Below are 22,250 nucleotides of genomic sequence, written 5' to 3'. Positions count from 1 at the left end.
CGGAGTTTGCGCTCCTTTAATAAAAGAACAAATCACTTATCACTGGTTCTCTAACTCGGTCCTGGGGGACCCCTGTGTATGCTGGTTTTCATTCCAACCACAACAGCAATCCCAGAGTTTTAACAAGCTGTTAAATTTTCTTAATTGGGTGCTTTTCATGTTTTATAGCTTGGGTCCCCAGTCTTATCCAGAAAGGGCCAGTGTGGGTGCACACACCTGATCTTGATTCTACTAATCAAGGTGCTTAGCAATGACTCTAGTGATTGATTAGTAGAATCAGGTGTGTGCACCCACACTGGCCCTTTCTGAAACCCCAGCTCTAAAACATGAAAAGCACTTAATTAAGAAAAATTAACAGCTTGTTAAAATTCTGGGATTGCTGTTGAGGTTGGAATGAAAACCAGCATACACAGGGGTCCCCCAGGACCGAGTTTGAGAACCACTGACTTAGCTTACCTGCTGGTTGCGGGCTGATTCCGTGACAAGCGTGAAGCTTTTATTACAACCACTATTTTGTTTATCCAAAATTTTTTGAATCATGCAAAAATGAGAAACATTGAAAAATGTTGTGTTCAGCCTTAAAAATAATTTTGACTGCCAATCACTTGCATGTGATAAGGAATTTAGTAACATAATTTTAAGAGTTGTTTGTATGGCTAGGGTAGGCAGAGGAAATCATAGTTCTAAGGCAGTGGTCTCCAACCCTGGTCCTGGAGACCTACAGAGTCTACTGGTTTTCATAGTGACTCTGCACTTCATGAATCAATTAGAGCAGTCAGCTCACCTGGTGTCTTGGGTCTCAATTGGGTGCAGATTTTAAGGTGAAAATAAAAAAGGAGCAGGCCCTGTAGCTCTCCAGGACCAGGAATGGAGACCACTGATCTAAGGTATACAATCAGGTGGATTGTTGCATCAGAGGCTCTGTTTCCCTTGGCAGTTAACTGCCTGCCCTGGTTAACCTACTGCCTTTCAATTGAGCACACTGCCTCCTGAGTGGGGAGAAAAATGTATCATTAATTCCAACATTAAAATTTATGAATGTTTGTAACATGTTATGGAGTTAGGCAGTGCCTGTCAGGGGTAAAGTTCTGCACAAGGTCACAAAATGCACTGCAGATATTGCTGCATGTGAATACCCAACTCGCCCGGGAAAGTTATAAGCTTGTGAAGAGGAACGTTCTCAAAGATCAACTGATGTCCTTGGTGTCAAAAATACCAAGGCCTGGGTTTTCAGTCGCATAAAGTGGGATGTGTGAAAATGTGTGAACTTGTGAAATTTTGGGCCACTTACCGGGGAAAGTATTTGGACTTTGGTCTTAGGCTGAAGAATGTCTGTATTTGGCCCTGCAGGCCTGACAACTTTCTGAAGGATTCACAATGATTCATTCATGACCACTGTCAGGTTCACTTTGAATCCTAAGGTCAATAAAGAAAAAACAGAATATGCACTTTTAATAATGACTTCATCTCTGAATTTATGGAATGCAGGAGGACAGTGTGTGTGGGCAGTTATCTTATTGCAAAACATCCACGTTGAATTTCCTGCAATTTCTATTCTGTCAACTGATTTTGTTGCTAAACATAATGAGAAAGGGAGTTCTTGCTATCCAAACTTTTTTTTACAGAAAAATTTTAAATGGTTTGACTAATCTGACTCTAGTATATTATCCCTTTGGTAGATCTTCAACCTGGCAATAGACAAAGCAAATATTTTTTTAAAAATATGAAAATATGCAGGATATCTAAGGGATATCTACCAAATTCATTGTTTCTCCACTCATATATTCAGGTTTTCCCTATAAATTCCCTTACAAATTAAAGGAAAAACTTGAATAAATGAGTGGAGAAACATGGTTTTGCCTTACCCAAACCATGAAAAACAGACCAAGGGGTGTCCAGATACTATTGGTCATATATTGTATATGCTCTAATTTCGTTGCTCGTAATTGATTGTAGGCACTGCCATACAGCACAACATACATTCTCCCCAATTTGAGTATGATTTCCCATGCTTTTAAATATGAATGTTATTACTTATGTGCGTATTGCTGATTATTGTTATAGCTCTCTTAATGTGTATGACTATGAAATAGATGTGTGATGGGGCAAAAGTCATAACCTGGAGCAACACTAAAAAATTAGAAATTATAAATTGAAATTAAGCTTGTGAAAATAATTTGGAAATTATTTATTTTCCATAAAAAGATAAAATACATTTTACATTGACAGCTCAAGAGGAATGAGAGGGATCAAAGGATTTATCCAGCGCTCTTATAGGTAAGTTGTCTTTCCTTGTAATTAGCATCCAATAAGCATTGCTCAGAATTTCATGTTAATGCTAAAGCATTTAATGTGCTTAAGTGTTACTACTTTTTCATGTTTTTAGCTTTTTCCTTTCAAACATTTGACAAATGTCTGAATTATTCCTTTAAAGTAATGCTTAAAATATTATGAAGAAAGCAGGGAACTATTGTAGTTGGACATACCAAGGATATATTCACTACGACACATTCAAGCTTTGTGTAAATGCTACATGAAAGCAGAAACCTGACTTATTTTTTCACCGACTCAGCCAAGACATACCCTTTTTATGTACACTTAGAGAACACCTATTTATTAGCCTTGTAGTGTTAAACAAATCAATACTTTAATCTCCTTTGATATCATGGTTTTTTTGTTCTTTTGATCTTCAAAAGTTACAACATTACGATTGAAAATCTGTTGGCAGAGCCAGCCCCTGGCATAAACAGAGCAGTCATTTAGGGCCACACCAATCTTCACAATTCAAGTTTTTAAAATTTTTTTTATTGCAACACATTCATGTTTAGGACCACCAGAACCCTAGGGCCAGCTCTGTTTGGTGGTGCCATAAACAGGCACACAGTATTTGCTGGCTTTTTTTTCTCTCCCTGGTCATGCAATACACATGCTGGCACGCATGCAAGACTGTTTAGAGATGTCCACACACAAAAACGGATTTTTTTTTACTTGCAGCTTTGCCTTATGATCAAAGTCCTATGGTCTAAAATTTCTCTGAATAAAAGGCTCAATTGAATCAGTGTCAATTTATAGACACGACTGAATTCTAAAGAAAGCAATGGAAGCACATCCCTACTGTGAAGTGGTCCTGTAATAAATAAAGCCCTCCTCCTTTCATGATATATTTAAAGCACTGTTATGGAGCCAAAACAATTTGTCATTGAAAGGACATCCAAAATGCATGTTTTAAAAAAATAAAATAAATGCACATGAATACACAAGCAAAAAACCAAGCTGCTGTCAATTTAACAGTTGACCCATGCCACACTTCTCTTTCTGAAGCAGAGGTATTCATGTATTCAGTGCTTGGCTAAATAGTGACTTATTCTGTCACTGATGTTGGCTTATGTCAAGCAGTACACTCTTAAGGGGTCCACAGAGGTCAGCTGCTGACAGAAAACTAAATAAATATGTTATACTCTATGTCCCTATGGTGAGAACCATAATGTTCACATGACCACTCCGATACTTCAGCTGTTTGGTCTATCCGAGGGGATTTTTACCGCAGTATGCATACATATGATTATTGAGACAGGACTTGATTTCTAAAAATAATGACTCATGACATAATGTAACATTGAGAATTGTCAACTTAAGATGCATTATATGAACCTGACTTGGGCTTATAGTTAAGACGCGAGTCTAATTGTGATCATACTTGTGACTTTGTTCTATGTCTCCTATCAGCATAAAATACTCAGGCACTTCTTGATTGCAATATTGGATAAGATCGCTCTGGATAAGATTGTCTGCTAAATTAATTTAATGTAGTGTGTTGAAATGTTTTAGGATCAGTTGCCAATTAAGAGAACATGCAAGCAACATGACAGTTTTTAATTCAAAACCACATGAGCATAATTATTTTTTGAGGAAAATCTTCAATCATATTTATAATTCAATAAAAAAAATTCCAGAAATGTCATGACATGAAATGTGACAGCAGTTGTGATTTTCCAGAAACCCTTGCACTTCCAATTATAGTCGTGCATACTGCTTGCGTGAGCTTCTCCTATAGATAATTCTTAAAAAATAGAGTAGAATCCTTAGATGAAGATTAACAAGTCTAGTTTTAAGATAAAAACAAAAAAAAAGATTTTCCTCTTTGACAAGGGCTTGATCCCGCAGATTTTCCACTGGAGCATATTGACTTGGATACAGTCTTTCATCGTGAGTTTAGAAGACAAAGAGTAGGATTAATCACAACCTTGCCCTGACTGAAAGTAGCAAAAGCTGCCACAACTGTGTTCACTCAATCAACTCAGTGTCTACTATCCTGAGTGAAGCCTTTAAGCTAAACCTTGCTGTTAAATGCCTTAAACTTTACTGTTGTAGATTTGAGTGGAGACCATGCTGGAAGCACATTGTAATTATAATCTTATGAACAAATGCTGTATGCACGGACCTTGTAATTGCTATAGTTGTTGATGCTGTTGAAGTTTCTGATACAGTAAATGTTTGTATAGCTTTGATTTAAGCATTATTGTATTTTATGATCGGACATGTTATAGTCGGCTAAATACACAAGTTCAAAATGCCATGTTTATTACACTTTATTATAAGTTCAGGATTTGCAATTTGGCATGAAAGTAGTCTGATAAAATTTTGCTGACTAAGCAGTTGATTCCCCCACAAATATGGGGGGGGGGGGGGGCTTAGATTAAGTGTATGACTGTTACAGTTACTCTAAACTGCTTGATGCCTGGAGGTTGTGTATTTCCACTGAATCAGTGGTCTGCTCTCCCCCTGCCCCCACAAATGCTTGCTGTAATAATTGAAGAAGTCGGTGTACCCCTCCCCCCATTGCCTGAATAGTATCCCTTTGTACTGCCGATTGATCAAAAGGTTTCACAATTCTCGAGAGGTTCGTTTGAAGACCAGAGCTTTCCTCCAGTTCCCTTGGGAGACAGTTGGAGGCAGTGCTGATGGATCTGAATTTGATGATTGTAGAGAGGAAATGATTGTCCACCCCAGAGAGGGGGTGGGGGGGTATCAAAAGAAATGTTTGGACTCATGGTTTCAAATGAGAATAAACTTTATCAGTTGGAAATTAATGTGATCAAGGGCTGTTTGGCAGCATACATCGCAGTAATCATGAAAAATAAGTCTTTTATGGGTCATTTCAAAAGAATTGATGGTCGCTGGAATTTTCCACTGCATTCTGACTGTGCATGTGCTGACAGAACACCAGAGACCATCAACAGAAACCCTCCCTCAGGGTTGCGCTGGCTGACTATGTGCTACCCTATAGCACCTCCAGCCAAAGCCACCACTGGCAGTGGCAGGATTCTATTTGGTACCGCTGGATTTATCACTGTGTAGAACACATGCTTTAACTGAATATGGCACCAAAAACCCATGAATGCCACTTTTTTGATAAGTGAAATTGAAACTATAAAACTGAACCTTCTTTGGTCATATTCTTTCACTCATAGTGAAGGGCTGACTCAGCTCTGATACCCCCCCCCCCCCCCCCCCAAAGGGAGAGACTTTTAAAAACCTGACCTAGCAGCCTCACACCTGCGTTGGGCTCAAGTTTTTATTCACTCTGGTTCTGGCATCCACACCCACACACAGTCTCTATTACAACTGTAATACTAAGTCCTGATCAGCTATATATTGGTTTTTGTAAGTTAAAATAAAGGACCTTCTGAAGTAGACATCATGCGACTCAGTGAAAAAACATTGATTCCTTCCAATGAGTGCGTTGACAGCCAATCAGTTTGGAGAAGGCATATTTCGTAGTGATGATGGAACTGAGTTAAATTGAATGCAACACAGTACTGACTACAGCTGTTGATTACCCAAATGCCAAATTTCCAAAGGTAGGGACCGAGGACAAAGAGAACATTTTGCCTCATGACAATCAAGCGCTGATTGCATTTCTTTTTATTTACATTGCAATCCCTTTATTTGAGGGTTGTTGAGAATTAGCTGTCCGATTTTACCACAGTAAGAGATACTTCAAATATAAAAAAATCAATTTTAATCATGGAATAACAATAGGGACTTGATGGAGTAAATACTAAAACAGAATTCTTTTTTTCTGCAGATTTAAAGTAATAATCTCGAAGATTTTCATTAAAATAAATGTCTGTTAAGTCACTATCTATCGCCGAATTAGATAACACAATGGTGATTGAGCCTATTATTATATTAATTTATATTATTATTATAACACTAATTTATGATTAAAGAACTGGGTGTCTGTGGCGACATTCCCGGGAAAAAATCACAAGCGGCGCATACTTAGTGACGTGTTTTCCATCACCCATCAGTGGTTGGTCCGCCAGAGAGGGTAGGTGGAGCTAACGCAACAGGCTTGCCCTTCAACTCACTTGTGTGTGAGCGGAGTACTGTTTTTTCCGGTGTCTGCTACAATAACAGAGAAAGTTATGGAACCCTAAAAAGTTCTTGTGTAACATGAGAGGTCATATTTGTTGATGTAGATTTCGTATTACATTTGATGACAATGTAACGTTACTAAATTACATAGCTATTTGCACAGCTAACGCTAGCTACCGGACCATGTCAAGAAAGGCAACATTAGTTTAGCGTTGCGCACAGTATCCATCTCTCAGATCAGGTAACGTTGCGTTAGCTAGCTAGCTAATGTAATTAATACAATCTAATGTCAGCTAACAATTAGAATAAACGCTAGCTAACGCTACCGACCAGTGCCGACCTCGCCAACCGTCTCTCGAATGCAATGCTACCTTGTTGCAATGTAGCTAACTAAAGGGGCAGGCAACGGCTCTGCTACTATCCAGTTCACAACGCTGCAGTTTTCTCTGCAACATTCTAAAACCGTTTTGTCTCGTTGCGAATCATTGGTCTGAACTGGCCTTAACATTACCGTTATTTACATTGCCATCAAGTTCATCAGTATATTATAATGATAGGAATAAAGCCGGGGTGTACGTGGATCAGAGCCGGGTCTGATTTCTGTGTAAAGATGTCAAGCCGGAGAAAACTAAATAAAAGAATACGGCAGTATGGATTAGCATTGTTATTATTTTATTACGCTTCCTCATACGTTCCTTCAGCCTTGATGCCCTTTTTTGATGAAATCTCCTTTGTTTTTGTTTTATTCTTCTTGTTCTGACTGCTAATTTAACACCAAGCTCAGCTTTATTCTCGAACAGTTTAGCTAGCAAAACCAGAAACACCAGGGGTAACATTTTGTAAGGCAGTTGCCATTACTTTTATAACAACCATTTTTTATTCAGTAAATAATAAGTGTTATAGTTGGCGTGGCCCAGGTGCCAACTGACTGACGTCACACAGGCGACAATGGTTGGATCCGGTTGGATCTATGGGAAGTGAGGTCCAAAAACGCACCTGGAATTACCGCTTCTCGCCATTGGCACCGCCATAGAGAACGAAACTGAAATCTTCGAGATTGTGACTTTAACCTACTTATATGTATAATTTCTTTGTTTTCCTGTTGCTTTGATAGTATTTTAAATGAAAAAGTAAATAATTAAACTAACACAGATTAATATGACAAAACCATTAAATAAAACCAGAAATATTGACCAGACACTAGGAAAAAATGTTGGCTCAGTGTCCACTGTACAGTGCAAAAGAATGCCCAGGACAGTGAATACCTACAAGATAAATGCCTAACCTATATAATAATGCATATACAAAGGTTTGGAGTAATTCTATATAACACTAAAATATTACTGCAGTGATCTTCATGCATATTTACAGAGATTATGGATCATTATAAAGCACTTTATACAGTAGATAAGTAATAATAGTTATTATTAATATTTAATGGTCATCATTAAACATAATTTACATTCCATGTTATACTGCTTTTCCCTGCTTTAATTCTGACCTTAAATTGGGGCGACTTTCATTTCATGGGGAATGCACATGGGGGAAAGCACGTAAGAAAGGGAAGTTATTCAATTCAAAAGATCTGCACACAAGATCGGCAATCAACATTTTTCAGTTAAGATGTAACTAAAGTGTTGAATAATTCAGCATTCTCCTATCATCAGTGAAATCGTGGGATATGTTATATGTAGATGAAGGCAGTATACCACGGTGCATGAATCTTTAGCCTTTCTGAATGTATTTACTTTGGAGGCTCCGATCCTTGTTTTTTGCTGCCGATACTGTTGCCGAATCCATGCGAACAGCATCGGCTGATACCGATACCCAATCTAATGTTCCGTGTGTATGTAATCCCTTTGCACTGTCTGTGAGTTATTCTACAACGCGACTGTGAAGACGCACTTTACGTGTCTACCGCTTTTGGACAGCCTATACGGAGGGAATTACGCAAAAACAAACTACAACCAGGTTTGCGCAATAAATTCAGTTTCTGAATATATGTAGGATTTTATGATGATTGATGATTTCTATGATGGTGCAATGCATGTTTTTTATGTAGCCTGGAGAGGAAGTGTGGGCAGGAAATGGGAGGGGCAATGGTGTCATTTTGGGTCACTTAACCAATCAATGCAGGTGGATGTGAAAAACATGGCCTCGCCCACCCAAAATGGCCTGTTCAGCACAAAGAATAAGAATAACTCGCTGGATGTATATTTTTCTTTAAAAATGTACTGGAATGTTTTTTTTTTCTTCAAAAAACTTTATCAACACATTTGGTAGACCTTCTGGAATAATATGAGATTGCTAAAAATAGTATGACGTGGGATCTTTAAATGCATGGAATTAAAACAATTAATTTTCTTCATCTGTTTGTACAAGGCCTTTCAGGTACTTTTGTTGGAGTTTTTAATGGTTCTTGTAAAGCTTTTTTATTTTGTTTAACTGTCCTCTGAATAACCGAAAATATTTATAAATTAAACATTTATGTACATAGCCAAAATCCATCCCATAATCAAATGCTTGTAAACAGACATTTAAAAAGAGATGATGCTTGGTATTATAAAATGTGTAGAACAGTTTTACTCGATGTTTATCTGCCACACAAACGGGAAATCCGTTTGCACTGTTCATGTTCCACACTTCATCAGACCTTTGGCACTACCTGGTGAGATCACCAACTATTCCTTTCCCATTTTATGGCTCCAGGTGGATACACAGTTGGTTCAGAAAGTAATGTACTGCTGTGCTGTGAACTGTAAGCAGTCATACAGAAGCTGTTCCTATTAGACATTTCTATTTTTTGCCATTAAGCCTCAGAGTACCGTGGCAAATGTCATATAATTTTAAATGGTCTCTATTCTTCAATGGAGGCTGCTTTGATATGGTTAAAGTGCTATTTTCATTCATGGCGTGATGTGTGCTCACTCTAGCTCTACTGCTGATGTTAAGGGCAATGCTACAAACATGATTTCTCTCCTCCTTTCATCTCCCATATAGAGTAGGGAACTGCACAAAGCTCTTAAAACATCACTAGTTAAGTGTGTGTGTTTGTGTGTGTGCATGTGTGCGTGCGTGCGTGTGTGTGTGTGTGTTTTTTTTTTGTTGAAACACAAAAAAAAAAGAACTTTGCAGTAAGCAGCTCCTCATCAGGGAACAACATTTGAGAAGGGCTTTCAAGTGCAGTGTGTACTCGGTTTAACCTCAGTTGGTGCTTTTCAGTGGATCTTGGCCAGTTTGCTCTCCGTCCCTTGACTTGCAGATGCAGTTCTGGTCCACGACATTTATGAATAGAAGTGACGCTGAACAGAAACACCCAAAAAATATTGTTCAGTACTACAGAGCAACGGGACCAGAACTCCTACGGCTCTTTAAAGCAGAGAACTGACAAGAAGCCAGAAAAACCCCTCTTCCTCTGTCAGCAATGGCACAAAGACTCTCAAACAGCCCCCAATCATACTTGCTGTCTATCAAATGCCTCTAACTCTGATATGACAATATTTTACTAACACAAGAGCACCAGTCCCTGCCACTTCCTTCAGTCACTCAGATTGACGTGAGAGTTCCTCTCACTCACTTTTATTCCCAGATGTGCGGCTGCCTCCTGTTGTGCGGTTATCTCACATAAGTAGGTGGCAAAATTAAAGGCAATAAAAAGCATTTTCTTGGGATGGTAGGTCTGATTAATTCACTGCTTGAGAATGACCCATGGTGGTGGCTCTGAAGCATTCAAAAGGTGCTTTTCATACTTTAAAAAAAAATTCTTGTAAAATCTCACAGTTACTCATCCTGGTGAAATCTGAGGGAACTGATTGTAGGAGCTGTAAACCTGTGAACATTGTAATTCACCCTGAATAGTGGCGCCTCCAAATACATATACAGATTGAATATAATGTTTATATTCAATGTATTACATACATATTATGTGTTTCTATTCTTGTATGTATGCTAGCCGTCACATCTGTGAACTGCCTCACTTGTAAAAAGCCACAATGAATATATAAATTATATCGGTAACTGCAGTTGTTATTTCAGAACAGTATTGCTGGATTAGAAATTTGTAGCCTTGCAAGGTTGTTCCATGGAAATTTGCCTCGCTAAAACATTTCAGCTGTCATTTAATGACTTTCGGCTATCTGTTAACGAGATCTAATACATCACAGTACATTCACAAAACAGAATAGTGATAAGTGGCTTGTGCCAACAAGCGTTCAGACTGTAGCCAAATCGGTAAATGAACGTGTCCCTGAATCGAGGAACGACATCTCTCATATGCAGTGTAATCCCTCAGTAAGGACAGGTTCACATGTCTCACACAGTGATGAGTCTGTGCTTCTCCTGTCAGTTCTGGTGTCTTTTAACATTTCTTTGCGCAGGTTTTTTAGCACATCTATTTACATTTATTCATCCTGTGCACTTTCATGTCTTTATTTTTCATATTTCCATAGTTTATCATAGGTCCTGAAAAAGTAGAAATATCAAGCGGTCATTTAACTGTGTTGTGCGTTACTGTTTTGATTAAGCCAGCTGCTCTCGCCCCAGGTTTAAACAATAAACACACGGTCAGCACGAGTACCTCCACCCATCATTGCCCTTTACTGATAATTTCCTCCCCTGAGGTTCCACTTATAATAAAATGGTTTACATGTAGCTTACATATGAAAATATGACTTTTTTATATTGTTCATGTATGGGTGGAAAAATTCCAGGGAAACTCGCACTACACGGCTGAACAGAAATGCCTGTGCATTGCTAGAGACAATGGTCTCATCCCTACACATTGGGGGCTTACCTTGCGCAAAGTAAATTCTCTCATATTTATGCATGGAAATGCATGGCTCGGGCCATTGTCAGGCCTTCCTGGCTCTGATAAACGTGCGCTTGATGGATTGGCCACCCTCTTCACCTGACACGAACCCAATAGAGCTCTGTCTGTCAGGGCGCCCTGGATCCGCGTTCGTGCCGTCAGTGGCCATGGCTACGCAATCTCTCTGAGCCGCATATAGCACCTCTCACTCAGCTGAATCTCCTTTGCCAGAGTGAAATAAAGGCTCTGGTAATGAAGCTGCCATGCCTGATATACTCAATTCTTTTTTTGATTTGGGTTCGATTTGATGATTTGGGTTCAATTACATGATATACGACAATGGGTCATTAGTGCCATATCATTAATGTCGTTGATATATTGATTTGCCTGTATGTAAATAGTCCACTGCAGATCGTAATTTTTTTCACGAATTAGCATTTTTATTGTGTTCATTAATCAGTGAAATTCCCAGTTTTTCCTTATAAAGTCATAAATCTGTGGGCCATTGTCCAGAATTGAAATAAAGACCGTAAAAAATTTAGGAAACGCATGCTTTGGTTTTCTCATATCCCTGAAAACTGTTGGGATGACAGATTTAGGCGTTCCAAATTCCATCATCGCAGAAACAAAACAAAAACCATTTGCTAAAACAGTTTGATTGACTGAAGCAGGTTGACAAATAAAAAAGGAGGGAGGAAAACATAATAAAAAACAACTATTGTCAAATAGAGTCCCACCTACTGGTAGATTAAATTTGGGAAAAATAGGAATTATTTCAATAGAATACAAACAAATGCAGTCTGACATCCAGCATGGAATTGAATAATCAAAGAAATGCAAATCTGACACGGGTGGTACAGGTTTAGATGGGAAGCACAAAGACTGAGAAGAGCTGAAGTTGGTGCAGAAGGCTTCCATAACAATAGTGATGTTGTCGGCGTTATTGTGCAGGGACAGTGTCATTGGGCCTGAAAGAGGTTTGAAAAATTGCATTTTTCTCACTACGCCGTGTAAACACCCCAGATCATGCATATATATTGGAAATGTTTTCCCATGAACATTGTTGAAAAAAAAAAAAAGTTAAAGAAAATAGTTGTGGCGCTTTGTGAAAAATAATTTGTTAGATGAAAAAACGGAAACAAATAAGCACACCTTTTTTTGGAAAATGATTCCATACTATGGAAATTCACAGGACCTATTTTTGCAAACACGTAGGCCCTTTACTTCTGTTCCAATGGTCTTAGTATCTAAATCAGGCAGGAAAAAATGTATTGAGCATCTTTAGTGTAAATCTTTTAGTTTCCTGGTTGGTGCATTCAAACCTCTCCTCACGTTCATTGGCAGCCATTCTACCTTTGCAAGTTGCAAGCCCCAATTAATTTTTTTGAAAGGCTTGCACTTCTTTCGATCTTCCAATTTAGATCTATCTTTTTTTTTACTAGAAACTAAGTCAGAAACTTGGGTATATGATAAAACAGATAAGTTTTATATACAATTATGGGTAATAACTAAACATTCATATTTCCAGTAAATAACACACAGTACACCATCATGCAAGGAAAAGAGCAAGCTGAAGAATCAATGTTTGTTTAAATACATGACAAAGTTAGTTTAAGTAATGGACAATTTCATCCTAGTGTTAGTCTAATGTTAAGGTTAGCGGTAGATTCAAAGTCTTGCGGGTTTTCAAAATTTTTCATAACAAGGCTAAGAGTATTTCAAGCCTGACAGATTACAGATAGCCTTGCACCGTCTTAGTGTAATAATCCTGTGTGATAAATTATCATAGTGAAAAGCCAACCCTCCCTTGACAGAGAGGTGTGGCCTAGGCTCAGTGCGGGGCACAGATGCTAATATCATGTTTTTACCAAACCAGATGGGTGGCTCTGTAAAAAAAAAAAAAGTTGGGCAGAGACTGATCACAAAAGAGCAGTGCACGGCACATAAACAGTGAAACAGCATGATCTCTGTTTAATTTCAAATGCATCATTTGCGTGACAAAATAGGACAATTCATAAGAGAGGGACATGAGTGCATTTTCATGTAGCGTTGTTTTTGTTCTCTTTTGTACTCTGATCATCCAAATACTCAATTTCAAATCCAATTACACCTGAGCCTCAGGTTCTCTATCATGCTTTCCTGGAATCTCATACATATGGAACAGGCCTTATTAAAACATGTTAATCTTTAAAATGTCTGCCTATTCATACTAATCTCACATTAATTTTGCACTTTCACCATGGCGCATATAGTCTCTGTGGGCAAATAGGTCAATGCTAATAAATCTGATTATCATTAGGTGAATAAGGACTCTCATATTCAGGTTTGTTTAATTAAAACCGGCCCCCTCAGCCTCTCCACACCATCACCTTGCAGTCTGAATAAAACGCTAACAATAATTTCCATATGTATGATATTTAACTGTTTTCCCTCCTCAAGCTGGTACGTCCAATCCCTGCAGAGTACTGTGCATCTTTGGCCAGAAAGCGGCACGATATTTCCTAGGCAACGGAGTGAACGCAGATAAGCGGAGTTACCATAGAGCCGCAGTGATTTCATTTAGCCACATTCAATTTCATATCCAGATTAAGAGGTGATAGGTACTCTAAAGGCATCTAAATGGACTGACTTGGCAGTGCAGGTTTGGAATTGTGCACGTCAGCGTATACGCCATAATCGGTAATGGTATCTGACATGCTGGAGGCAGCGTTTATTTACACCAGAGAGATGGACGGGGTATGAACGATCCTCCTCAGGACATTACCCCGGCGTAAGCTCTTGATTTCCAAAATCTCTCCGGGAATTATGTTCCGAAGAACGTCTAACCATCGTTGGATAGTCCAGATGTTTGCAATCAATAAATCGCATGTTTGGAGAAAATGCATCCGATGTATTTTCTCCAAACATGCGATTTATTGATTGATATTCTCAAATAAACAAAATGCATTTTGATTAGATTCAGCGGGAAAAAGACGTTGAGTTTGATGTGTTTGAACTTGATTTGGAGTCTGGGGACAGGCCCAAGCCTCAGCGTAAGGATGGGGTTTATGGGGAAGAGAGGCTGGAGAGACGCTGGAAACAGTTGGTGTTAGAGGGTGAGGGTCCGCCACATACCAACACTCATACCTGTGATGGTAAAACATGCATTTTTACTGCCAGTTAAATATTTGCTGAAGAAAACTTCTGTTCTGAGGGTATGAAGACATTATGGCCAGCATGCAGTTATCATGCAAATCAGCTTACTTTAAAATATCACTGTTTATCACAGGTTTGGCCAATCAAAATAAACAAGGCAAGGGTACCCATCTGTGTGTGTACATACATGTGTGGCTGTGAGCAAATGCTAAGTATTAATATTAAAAGCAATTCACCAGCTAGCTACAGTTTTCACATATTGGCTACTCATCAACACCTTTTTGTGAGTCATATTTTAATAGCCAAATAGCTGTATCAGTATGGCACAGTATGAATGCAATTCATGTTTGGTTGCCCAGCGTGAATACCAAGCAGACCGGTGATTTGTCCTGTGTAAGTGGCTCTCAGACCTCAGGGGTCACCTGGTATGGGAAGGGGGTGGAGGGTCTACAAGTGAAACTTACCATACCCAGGGTAACATGCAGCATATCTACTGCATTTCCTCCAGTGAGAATCTATACATTGAGAATCAGGGATAGACGGCGGATTTTGTTTGGCTTATCTTGCCCTGTGAAGAGAGCCTCACTCTACCCATACCTGGGGAAGGCTTTTTTCAAAGGAGTTGGTTGGTCAAAGGCCAGAGCTTTCATATGTTTCAATTCAGGGCAGGTTATGTAGTCTTAACATAACCTGCCCCAGACCAGGCTAACTGTGCAGCAGTTACAAGTTACAATGGCAATATAACCCAGTCAGCTATGCGATACGGAAAACTCAGGGTTAAAGCTTAAGTTAGCTTGTTAACCCCATAATCTCGCTTTGTAGTGTACCACCCTGTCATACAGTAATACATACTGTAAGTCTGGATGGTTCAGCTCTTCAGAATTCTACAGGAAGCCATGGAAGACATCCTTCTGGCCCAAGGAAACCAGTATCCGTATGCAGGTGTGATATACACCACTAATAACCTCAGCCCTGAGAGGGAGGCACACAGGTACCGACCACAGAAACACATTCCAAACAAGACTATTCACCAAATAGAGCCAAAACAGAAATAGGTTTCGGGAAGCTCAATGCATAACCTAGGGCAAGCAAGGAAAATACAGCCCTTTGGAAGTACAGAACAAGGGCCAGGGACGTTCACTAAATGTGCTGCTTTTAGTTTTCCTGTTACAGCAAATAGTTCTGTTGATTCCCAGTCACAGAGAAGAAAAAGAAGAAAAAAAAACACATGAACAAACAGACCCAAAGAAACCCTGAAAATTAACATTCACACCGAATGCAGAGGCAGTCATCCTGAGAGTGCGCAGTGCAGAATCTATTTTTCTGATGCTATTTTCGGTCAATGCGTTTCATAACCAAATCTAACCAAACCAAACTGGTCGTACTGCTGAGACTCCTTAAGCGTAGCATTAATACATACATAAAATATTGAAAATTGTCATACAGTACATTCCAATAAATTATTAATAGCTCAGAAAACACAGCTAGTATAAATATTGATTGTTTTAAGGGCACGATCACGATGGGATTCACTTTTTTTTGGCATTTGCAGGAGATGTTGGATACAAGCTCTCATTCATAAACAACAGGATCATTTGCACAGCATTAAACATTCATGCTTCGAAATGCATTCCGAAAATGTTTTTCTGTGGCATTATGCTACTGACTGGAGAACAAGATGAAAGCACTTTTGTTCCCTAAGATGAATTGGCTTTCACAGCTGTATATCATTGTTCACCATACACTGGATCTTTTCTGTGACAGGACATTGTGAGTGGAATATTGACATGGAAATGGATTCTTCTGTCCACTGTTCAGGGTCTACAGTACCATAAAAAGCAATGGCCAGCGAGAATTTTACCAATTAAAGTCAGAAAACAGACATTCATAAAGGTGATTGGCTTCATAAATATTAGTTTATATATTAATTATATTAATACTGCAAATATTAAACAATAATGGTAATGTATTTCTCATAAATTTGAATGAGAAACATTTCAGTTATAGTGTGGCTCACAACCATGCAGGGCAGCACCATCATGGTGTGACTGGGTGCTCCAAAAGTTTGCATGTTGTCCACGTGGGTTTCCGCTGGGTACTCAGGTTTCCTCCCACATTTCAAAGACATGCAGGTTAGGTTAACTGGAGAGTCTGAACTGAGCATGTGCGAGTGAATGGTGTGTGCCATGTGATTTTTTGGCGTAATTATCTCATATTGTGGATATATTCTCTCAATTATTATAATAAACCATTGCAAAATCAAGTCAATGAATGGCTTTTGAAGTTTTCCTGATATATTACAATTATTATAGGGCATATATTATTGGTTGCTGGGGAAGTAAGCACAAAAAAAATACTTTGCTGTTTGTTTGCTGAAAGGGACTGCTGTTTTGCTGGTACATTACTGGAGCAAATGCAGATGGGCATCTATATTTACTAAAATTAACTTTAAATGCCAGGGAACTGTACAGAATTGACCTGGCTGTTCAGATCTGTGAGAGACGGGAGTCTCTCAGGTGATTCATTATGGGGTTGCTTGGCCCGCGGTTTGATGAAAGCGCCTTTCTGTTCTAATTTAAGAGTGCTCATTCAGCGACAACTTGAGGAACAATAGGGGTATTATTTCAGTGCGTTATTGCGGACGGAAATTATCTTCCAAGTTCAACTAATCATTTGTATGTTAATTTTTCCCTCGCAAGTGAATAAATATTATCCTCGTAGCATAAATTGTTGATGCATTAAATGACAATCAGCCACTCTTCGCCACAACCTCATATTTAATGACGGATTCTGGGGGAAGGCTTGCTGTAATAATACGGTCCTAGGAAATTCACGATGGCAAAGGTCACTCATAGTTATTCTGTTAGCGGTGGAGAAGGGTGAAAGTTAATCTCATGGCTGAATTATAGGTAAATAATTGACATGAAGACAGGAAAGGTCATCTCTCTCTGTCTCCATATTTTTTAGGGAACTTAGGAAATCTCTCTCTTTTTTACATTTTTCTTGGGTGTGTGTTATATATTGCAAAACAACCAGCACTCAGTTGATTCAGTAAGAATATTTCATTTCCATTCTTTTTGCAGTAGTTCACTAACTGAAGTGGGCACAAGTGGTCAAATGGGTCCTGGTGGACTAATACACAAGGAATGAAATAAAATGAAGTGTTATTTTATGAGTTTGAGGAGTTCAACAAGTCAAACCAACTAATATATTCTCTAGATCTATTTAAATGTATATGATGGGGCACTCATTTCCCCAAGCAGGCTTTTAAGGTAAATAAGTTATGCACTAGCATCAATCAGAATGTATCTCTGATAAAGAAGAACTAAATTCAGGTGATAGTAACATAGCATGACAAGAGTCAATTTTGGCCATTGCCTGGTTTGCTAAATTTGTATTTGTATACTAAAAACAAATGAAAACAATGAAACTTCCCTTTACATCTGCCAAAATGAAAATGTTAATTAGCTAATGTAATTGTAAACTTTGCTATTACATTTGCATATCATGTGCGCATATATTGTGCCAAAATGTAATTGAAAACGCAGATTGCATGAACAATTCTTTGTTTGAGACTGCATCATGTATGTCAAAATGTTAATGAAAATGCAATAATCCCTTTAATGTTTCTTCTTCATTAATGTCTTATACAATGCTGCCATCATGCAAATATTGCAAGTTCCTATCTGTGACTGTAAATGAGCCAAAACATCAAATCCAAATGGTTTATTTGGTTTGGCAATGTGTTTTCTTTACCCTCCTAGTACTACCGAAAGTGAAAATGGATGCTATGCAATTTGGATTAACAATTTCATTTCCTCTGTGGGTGCTGTTCCAACCCTGCCAAAACGTGATTGAAAGATTTACTGCAAATTAAATACTCATGGGCAGGGTTTCTGAGAGGAAAGGGAAGTGCTGCTCAACCAGATTCTGTTTTAACCCAGAGGATGAACTTTATTGCCTACGGAATGTTTGTTACATTACAAATACTTTTAATTAGCTGGCTGTCTATTATGTGTGGTGATAAGCCATGTCACGAGCTATAATGTAGACACTGGAGAGCAAGAGGTCTGTGGCCAGACTAAGAGAAGCAGCAACTGTCTCAGATCAACAACAGATCTTGGTTTGCTATTGCAAGCCCATCAAATGCCACAGTTGCCATCACTGATCTAGCTGTACAGAAATTCCCCTACATTTAGGGATAAGCTATATAAAAGTAATAAATTCTGGCAACCAACCAGCGCAGGCAATTTGCATTTAAATTAACACTTTATTTATCATTATGGCAACGTTGTACTTAAGATGTTAAAGGAAAAGAAGAGCTTTAGATTATTGCATTTTCATTTACATGTTCGCACGCATGATGCATACTTGCTAATGCAATTTGAAAGAATGTGGTTTTTATTGCATCTTGGCACAATATAAACACACACGATAAGTAAATGAAACGGCTCAGTATGCAATAACATTTACATTAACCAATTCATGTTCGCATTTTATATTTTGGCAGGTTTATGCTTACATAGAAGTCAAACGTTGACTGAATCCCACTGCAATTCAAGCTAATTCTGTACTGTTGTGTTTGGCTGTCTCAACCCAACAATGGAGAAAACCCAGAGCAAACCTGATCTGTGTGCGAATGAAGGATTGTAAATGTAATGCTCCCAGATGTGCTGGCTTTAATGGCTGTGATGCAATACTCTGACCACATAATTATGCATCTGCTGGACATTATCATTATTAAGACTGGTATTATTTTCAAAATTCAGAGCAGAGTGAGTGTCATGCCCACTGGTTCTCTCAATTGGCATCACTGGCCCTAAGCCCCATGGCTTTGTGTTTTTATGCAAGGTTCAACCCACAGGTTTGATCCCCAGATAGAAAATTTCCATTGCACCCTGAACAAGGTGCTTACCCAGGTGAAAAATATCATACTTTAAAATATACTTTTATAAAATGTACTAATTTTGTGTTAAATAGCTTGTACTAAAAGTTCTAATGCACCAATGTCGTATGTTTGTAGAATTTCTGTACAAGTTTAGTGTACTTAGTTGTACTTAAGTGTATTAAATTGGGACCCTTTTTTTTAGATACTCCATTATTAAAATGAAAGCTATTCAATAAAAGCTATTCATAGCACACACTATGAATAAAGGTGACAGCAATAACCTTACACATTTTATCCAGAGCCAGCGATCTGCCCCGTGCATACACATAAATGCCGCATTAAACAAAAACATTTGTCTGGAGGAGAACTTGAAGTGCTCAAGTGATATTCGTACTTTATTGTTTGTGCATTTGCTCATATTTCCTGACCATGCAGTCATTGCATCAGAAGAGTACACTGCATGCTATGGTCTATTGGAAGCTGCCCTTATAGGATGCTGGGTAAGGTTGGAACTGGCATAGTCAAGATTACACAGACCGTTGAATTAAAATAATGCGCCACTCAGCAGCACACCTGTGTGTTTTTACCCATTCTCATCTTTATAGTATAGTGTTATAATTAGAGAGACAATAAACACAGTTTTGCCCATAATGGATTTATGGATTTCTGTTTATGCTCATTAACAGCTTGTGCACAATTTCTGGTCATTAGCAAGATGCAATGTGACTCATGAATGCTCTGAAAATAACATTAGAGGCATGAATGACTACTTTTTGGAATATTGGACTCCCCGTCTCTATCCAGCAGCAACAGAAAGAACAGTGCTGCTAATGGCTTGTTTATGGAGGACCTCTGTAACGGGGGATTTGAATAAGAGTTCGTAGAACTCTAGGCCACCACTGCCAGTAGCATGGGCTCAGTTCAGACCTAAGTCCGGTCTCTAACTGACATTTTTGCTGGGCAACAAGGATTGTTAAGTGACTATTGGCATGGGTCATGAATGACATTAGATCTTAGGTTGTGTGCAACATTTCATTCCTTGGTTGATGTTTGCAATATAAATGTGCTTGGCCTTTCAGTAATTCTGCTTCATCATATTTCATCAACAGCAATCAATTGACAGCTACTTCACACATGCAAGACTGTTCTTTATGCCGTTTTACAGAACATGTAAAGAGTATATTCAGCACTAACACGATAGATGAAACATGTTGTAATGAACAGGACTATTAATTGATGGCAGAATACTTTTATGACGAGCTCTGTGGAGAACAAAATTGTACTCATACCTTTAATACCCCTAACATGACGCATACATTATGCTGTGTGCACGGAGAAACAATAAATAGAAAATCATTCTTTTTTAATTGGAACTGTAATTGCTGCGTCCAAATGCATTTCATGAAGTACATATTATTGTACTATTTATGGCTGCACTGTTTTCTGAAAGAACATTCTGTACACTTTTCACACACACGTTCTGATTGTCCTTAATAGTGCTGTATTTAAATATATGTTCAAAAAAAAGAGAAAAATTAGTACATTGAAATGTCTCATTACAGAACGTCCTTTTCTTGCCGAGGTTATCAAGATAGCCTGTCTAATTTGACGAGTCATATTTCTTCCCATCACAATCAAATTGCTTTTCAAGGTGCAAAGCAGAGATGCGGTTGTCACGGCATAAATATAGATTCAAGATGGCAGGACATAGGGTATTACCAAAAGATGAAAACAAATTACAGAATAATGTATTAGGGTGATATCAACAACCGAAATTGAAAGAGAAGTTTTCAACAGTACAGGGAAATAGCAGTAGGGTGAAAATAGGATAAAATCAAGGAGATCAAAAAAAAAGAAAAGAACAACAACATTTTTGAATGCCAATTTGAATGAACCGCTACCGTATAATCCGAAAGGTCAAAATCAGTGATTGAGTAATTTGAATGGTGGTATGGCACAGATAAAACAGATAAAACAGTGGTGGAAAATTACTAAATCAAGAAGTGGGAAACAAAACAGCCATCAGTCTCTCTTCATGCATAAACATTGCATATTATGCCTGACTGAGATGTGGTGTATCTTCATATAGAGGTTACAGGACACTAAAAAGACTCCCTTGGATTAGCTGTCTCAGAAAAAATATGCACTACCTGTGAGAAACCAAGGAATGACATGGGGTCGAGAGAGAAACCAATGGCAGAACCATCCTACAGAGACATGGTCTCCAGGTCTGTTGTTATTCCTGCATGCAACAGGACCAGGTCTAACCACCAGCACCTGAGATTGACCCATGAGTAACAGACAGAGACTGTTTTTTCATGATTCTGATCACGGTTGCATGACTTGTACGATTTTGATATTCTGCAAGCCCGGTGTTCCAAAATTTCAACTTCAAATCTTAAGGCCCCCTAGAATGACCACCCTGAAGCTGAAGCCAATAAAAGCATGAACTTTTCACAACTGTATCAAACGCACACTACAGGCTACAATGCAGTCGCCCTTTAATATGCATGTACATGGAAGCGTGTCTAAATCATGTTATTATATGACAAATCTATATATAACAAAACAATTGTTGAATGATTACAATCATTATATGGATAATCTTACCGAAGATACAGTATATGCTGATGTATATGATGGGAGATGGTGCAAACAAAACCGAATCCTGTGGCCTGGCACCCCTACTTCTCAGGGCTTCTCATTTTGAAAACACAAGACTTCAGGCAGTCCTTCAACAGGAGTCAATTCTTTTTTCTTGTGGCAAGCTTTGTGTTATTGTGTAATTGTGTGTGTGGTTTTATGTTTTGTCCTACTTGTGGCATGTTTATCTCTTGTACAGACAACACATACACCAAACGTGTGGTCTTCCAACTGGGGGCTTCACTGCTTGATGGGAACGGTTGTTTAAAATGTGAACACGTTGGTGAGTGAACACCAGACGCGCATCCTCCTGACAGCCATTGGAGTGAGGAGCTGGTTGGCGTACTCTTGTCTGGAGAGATGAAAGAAACCCACCGTGAAAAGGAGAGTGGGTGG

The 22,250-nt window shown here is 38.6% G+C and overlaps 1 long non-coding RNA gene across 2 annotated transcripts in view; it reads left to right on the top strand.

Annotated features, from left to right (window-relative positions):
- Positions 1–22,250, top strand: part of LOC118210197 — a 48,521-nt gene that overhangs the window by 212 nt on the left and 26,059 nt on the right. For both annotated transcript variants that reach the window (XR_004761818.1, XR_004761817.1), the window contains exon 2: positions 2,230–2,277. This is a non-coding gene — a long non-coding RNA (uncharacterized LOC118210197). The remainder of the gene's footprint in view (positions 1–2,229; positions 2,278–22,250) is intronic.

Source organism: Anguilla anguilla, chromosome 12, assembly GCF_013347855.1.
Source record: "Anguilla anguilla isolate fAngAng1 chromosome 12, fAngAng1.pri, whole genome shotgun sequence".
Classification (NCBI taxonomy): domain Eukaryota; kingdom Metazoa; phylum Chordata; class Actinopteri; order Anguilliformes; family Anguillidae; genus Anguilla; species Anguilla anguilla.
This window is presented reverse-complemented; position numbering and strand designations above follow the sequence as displayed.